The 6087-nt window shown below is 36.8% G+C and overlaps 1 non-coding gene across 1 annotated transcript; it reads right to left on the bottom strand.

Moving 5' to 3' along the window:
• Positions 1-5109: 5109 nt before the first annotated feature.
• On the bottom strand, positions 5110-5216 carry LOC145135061 (small nucleolar RNA R71). Its single transcript, XR_013719542.1, has one exon. It is a non-coding gene; the product is annotated as a small nucleolar RNA R71 (small nucleolar RNA).
• Between the last annotated feature and the right edge of the window lie 871 nt (positions 5217-6087).

Genomic DNA, 6087 nt, shown 5'->3' with positions numbered 1-6087 from the left:
TGGAGCGTGTGTGGTTAACCGGCACACTAATATGGGACTACTGAAGGATGGAAATGGGTTTCTCGTAAATTATCATTGATCAATGGAGCGTGTGTGGTTAACCGGCATATTGATTAGGTGATTAATGACATCGAGAGTACCAAGCTAATTTGCATGGTTATTCACACCTTGTTTGTGATCCTCGGTATCCCAGTCACAAACTTGAAGGGCATAATCGAGATTAAACATGCCATTGAAAAGTTTAATGAATCTCTAAATATCTAGGAGTTTCATTTAAAACTTAATTCGTTTAAAAAAATTTGTTTTCGTGGTGGAATTGGTAAATCGTCATTTACCTACCGACAAATAGTTTACAATTGGATTATGGCATCCCTCTTCCGAATTGTGAATTATTGTGTTGGGTCATAGCCTTAATATTTCATTTGGGTGTTATATTAAGGACTTAAATCAATTAACTAGAATTTCTCCCTTGTAAATGTCTAGTTCTGACAACTATGGTCTTCCCAAATCTTTTGAAAAATAGCTTCCCTCACGAAGATGATGTTCCACATTTCGATCATGGAAATGGAAATCATATTTCACTTCCTCCACCTCCTACAATTATTCTCCCTGGCCCACGTGTTCGTCGACTTGAAAAGTTCAAGGTCACTCAAACTCTATTGGCAAGCAAAAACCAAAATGGAAGGTCTGTGTGTGCACACGGCTTAGAGATGAAGTCACACATTGACAGGTTGGGAATGTTGGGAGTCGATGTCTCAAGGAAGTTGGTTGTTGAATTGGTTCTTCAGTCACTCCCCGGGTCGTATGGTCAGTTTGTTAAAGACTGCTATATGACAGATCACGACGTGACCCTTATTGATCTTACATATTTGCTAACTGCTGTTGAATCAACAATGATTTGGCGCACTGGTAAAGCAAATGTGATTAGAAGATTTGTTTCCAAAACTTCCATGGACATTGACAATGGAAACATTGGAAGTCCAGAAAAGTGGAAAGGGAAAGACTAAGTCTGAGATTGTCCCGTGTGCCATTCCAAAAGAATCTGTTTGTTTCTACTGCCAAGAGAAGGGGTATTGGTTGCGAAGCTGCTTTATTTACCTGAAGGATCATAAGGACGGTAAAGTCAGAGTGTATGACTCTGCTTCAGGTAAGTCCATTATCTAACTCCATTAAGTTCCTATTTGAAGATTCTTAACACATGATGTGATGAGATCACATTTTGGATGTTTTGTAGGATCGAAGAAGAGAAAGGAAGCTTAAAGAAAGAGCAGGCTGAGTCTGATCGCGAAGAGATGGATTTCGACCGCATTATTCGATTATCAGAGTTTTGAGTTGCTGCTTGGGAGTTATGATAGATTGCTTAGGAATATTTAGAAACATAGTTTTCATATGTACTTGCATTGTAAGGAAAAGTTTTCCGCATTTTGTAAATAAAGAAAATTTTGATTTTATCTTATTTTATATTTCCTTGGCCAAGCCTGGATTGATTTGATTTGTTCAATTAGTCGGTCTTCATAAATCGGAAATCAGGAAACAACACATGGACAGAGAGAATGATTATAATCCATGTCTCATGTCCATACGATATTTAGAATGGAGGAATATATGATCCCTTATCTAATGGAGGAATATATGATCCCTTATCATACTTGCAATAATACTTATTAGACTTATCCAAGTGGGAGGATGTTGGATTATGTGTCTAAGCCCATAACTATAATTGGTATGTACTTGACCCGAGAGCAGCATGGTCCATTTCGGGTTGCCTTCACCAGAACAATTTGATAGGATGGATTTTGAGAAAGAGATTATTTGTGATTTATTTATATATTATAAGTATAATATATTAATTGATAAATCATATTATTTAATTAGTATTGATCAACATATTGATTTGGAATTAATTTAGTGATCAAAAGAGACTAATTAAATTAACGGGGACTGATTAGGTAAATCAGTATTACATATAGTTTGGGCTAATGATCCATGTTGACTAGAATGGACTAAGAGTTAGTCCAAAGGGCTTATCATATGGATTATTGGATTCTAGGGCCAAGGAAGTGAATTAGGGTTTACAAGTTGAAACCCTAGGAATTCCACACTATAAATGTAACCCCTAATGCACCTAAAATTTGTCTAATGATTCCTAGTTGAACCCTAGTCGATTTTAGTGCTTCATGACCTCTCTCTCATTATCCTCCAATTGTTCATGGTGTTTGTGACTTGTTTGAGGCATCACACTTGAGGTGCTAAGCTCTTGAAAGGCCAAATTCTTCAATCTACAATATAGAGGTATTCATCAAACTTGATTTTATGTTTCAAATATCAAATTGTATGCTAGTTGTAGGCTTCATGCTTTGGATGATTTTATTGCATCTATAACTAGAGAAAACTTAGATGCAGAGCATTAGGGTTGTATGTGCACCATAGGAGTGTTATAGTACATAAAACACAACAGTAAGTACTCAAGATTCAATGTTTATCTTAGAGTATGACTAGATCTTGAGTTTACTCTTCATTTCCTATCATTCTTTTCGATTGCATGCATGGGGTTCATAAAGTTTGCAACTTTATGAATATCCAAGGCAAAATGGTCCCAAGGTGGGCTAGATCTAGCTTTTGGTCAAGCATGGATACCATGCATGGATTTTAGGGTATACTTTCCCTCTTTGGCCATTTTCACTTCAAGACATGCATTGGACATGCCTGTCCATAAAGTCTCTATCTTTGGAACGTTTTGAGGATTATAACCTCTTCTGGAAAGGAGGGATTCCTGATCCCTAGAGTCTTGAACCACATGGCTAAGCTTTTGAGCTTTCCAACCTTTGTTAAGGGTTTTAGAGCATTCAAAGTAGTTCTAGAGGATAAAGTTGAAAACTTTATCCTTCTAGACACCTTTAGGATTTAGAACTAAGCCCTAGAGTCCTTGAGACAAGGATTGGAACTTTGGAGCTTTAAAGCTTAAAAGATGAAGAATTCAGTAAAAAGACGACCTCACGACGTGAGGAATCATGCCTCACGATGTGAGCATTAAGGTTCTAGAAGATAAGCATTTGGAGGCAAGAGTCTGTGTTTGATACGGATTGATATTGAACTCACGACGTGAGAAGACTTTCTCACGACACGAGGAGGGTAAAATCGAAAACTATAAATACTCTTGATGCTTACGGATTTGAAAGGTTGGCTGGAGAGAATAGAGATTCCAGAAGTCGTTTTTCAGAGGAAAAGAAGGCAGATCCTAGTAATAACATCCAAGGAGGAATAAGAAGATCATACTTTATTCTTAGTTTGGTACATTACTATGTTTTTAATTATGAAGATTACTTGTTTGATTGTTACTATGAGTAGCTAAATCTAGTTGCTTCTGTTAGCTAGATGAAGCTTGAACTCATGAATTAGTTATTTGATTATGGATATTTGGTGTTGGTTGAATGCTTGTGTTTGATTGCTAATACCTAGCATGTTAGAATTTGATACTTGAATTGCCTTAACTCATGTTCTGTGTAGTTTAGTGAATATTGAATTGCATGAACTTGACACCTAGTAATTTAGTGACTATTGAATTGCTAGAGCTAGGATCCAACAAATCTTAGTTAAGTGATTAAAGTATTAGGTTTGGCTGTGCTAGAGAACATATAATATTGTGTTTGTTTAGTCAATCTTACATAGCTCCAATAATAATTAATAATTTATTATGTGTTAAATTATGTGTGACCATGCATAGCTCTACATGATTTAATTCAACATTAGTAAATTTGGACTTGAATTGCTAATAATATATTAATTGGTAACCAACGGGAATTGTCCATAATCAACAGCTAACCATTGAGGGAAAGTGGATTCGAACTAAAAAAAGTGTTTTTAATATTCGATTGATTAAGTTGTTGAGAACTTAAGTTTGTCTAAACTTGCAAAATTAGATAAATACCATTACTTTTTCTTAGAATTTTAAGTTAATTTAATAGTAAGTAGGTTAAATAATTAATTTTGTTCCCTGAGATCGATACCCGAATTTTGTGCTATACTATTTGTGAAAGGGTACACTGCCCTCGGTTGAATAGCTAGTAGGATAGTAGGTAAAATTAGGTGTAGTAGCATTTCGAATCACATCAAGTTTTTGGCGCCGTTGCTGGGGAATGGGTTATTTGATTGTTAATTTATTTGCTTAAGATTAATCGATCCTTTTTTTTGGGGTAAAACCTGCAAAAAGTTAAATTTTTTCATTAGTTTTTATTTTAGTACTGAACTCACGACGTGAGCTCAGTCATTTACGTTTTTTTTCGTTTTTTCGTTTTTGTTTAGATTTTCTACGACAACAAGACGTGGTGCCCTTTACCATGTCGTGGTAAGCAGTTAGTAGGCATTTTTAAGTAGTTTTTGTTCACTTTTACGTTTTTATTTTTGTTTTTGTTGCAGTAGTTCATGACCCGAGGATCCAACACACCTTTGATACCACCACTTGAAGATCCAGAGTCAGCCCTTCACAAGAAGACGGATAAAAACGTAGGAGAAACTAACCCGCCAAAGAAGTCACCTTTCAAAGATCTAAAATCAGCTTTTGGAAAGATTAAAGGAAAGAACGTGGGTGAGCCAAACAGTCTAAAGAAGGACGAGAGAAAGATTGAAAGCTTTGAATAAAATCCTAATACACAAGATTCCGATTACGAGACCGAACCCGAATTCGAATTAGAAAATAGTGAACCCGAAGACGATCCGAAAAACAAGATGGCAAACATTGCTGATATGTCCATGGAAGCATATAAGAAGAGAATCCGAGAGGACACCGGTCCCGGTCTAGTGCAGCCTGCAATTCCATCCACTGCCACATTCGAGCTGGAGGGACACATTCTGTCCGCACTAAAAGAAGTGCCATTTTATGGGAAGGGTCACGAGGATGCTTACAAACACCTAGATGAAGTCAATGGCATTGCTGACTGTGTTAACATCCCAAATGTTCCATGCACTACAGTTTTGCTAAGAATGCTTCCCGTTACTTTCAAGGGAGCCGTTAAAGAATGGTTAAAAGCACTTCCACCTGGTACAATTACTACTTGGGTATAGATGTGTGAGCAATTTTTAGAAAACTTTTGCACACCTTCCAATGTTACTAAACTCAAGAAATCCATAGAAAACTTTGAGCAACAACCGGGGGAGTCACTATACGAAGCATGGGAACGCTACAACGGATTGATAAGGAATTGCCCCCAAAATGACTTGAATGAGCAACAAGAAGTGTCTGTCTTTTATGATGGGGTTAATTTCATGACAAGGCAACTCCTTGATTCTCAAGGACCATTGACTAAGAAAAATCCGGCTGAAATCAAGGAGTACATTGAAGAATTTTCCAAGCATTCTCGTGAATACCATAATCCTAGACATGATGGGGAGAAAGGAATTGGTAGTGGAACTTTTGAAGATATGGCAGTTGTGTTAGCCATGCTAAACACTATGGACCGAAGGATGACAAAGATGGACCAGTCAATACATGCTATTAGAGTTGGATGTGAAATATGTAATGGTCCACACTTGACAAAAGATTGTCACTTGGATGATAATGGAAATAAGAAGGTGCAAGTTTGCTACTTGAGTGGAGATAAGTATGATGAAGATTGGAGGAAACCAAAGAAGGATTGGTTGCCATATGAAGAATATAAGAAACAAAAAGAAGAAAAATATAGGCAGAATGGCCAAGGCTTCTACCAAAAAGAACAACCACCACCTGAAAATAAAGTTGATCTTGATTCCATTGATAGTTTCCTTTTATTCTCTTATTTTTATAGTTTGTTTTAGCGCATTTCATCCGCATTTTAGTTAATTTCCATGCATATTTTCCTTTTTGTTATTTTATGGCAATTTCGGGTATTTTCTAGTTTCGTGAGCATAATTGCAGATTTTAAGGAGACTAGCAGTGCAGAATCTTTGGGAGGCGATTGGATTTAGAGGACAACAAGAATTTAGGGCTTGGTGATAATGGAGTTGATGCTTGGAGTGGGCTTGCTTATTAATTGAAGGCTTGGAAGAAATAAACTTTAAATTTGCGAGATGCGGGAGAATATTCGAGCGTGCGGAGATTGATGTTCGGGCGAT

The sequence above is a fragment of the Lactuca virosa genome, chromosome 8, assembly GCF_052849685.1.
Source record: "Lactuca virosa cultivar CGN04683 chromosome 8, Lactuca_virosa_CGN04683_v6, whole genome shotgun sequence".
Classification (NCBI taxonomy): domain Eukaryota; kingdom Viridiplantae; phylum Streptophyta; class Magnoliopsida; order Asterales; family Asteraceae; genus Lactuca; species Lactuca virosa.
Note: the sequence above shows the minus strand (reverse complement) of the source record. Positions and strands in the feature narration are given on the sequence as shown.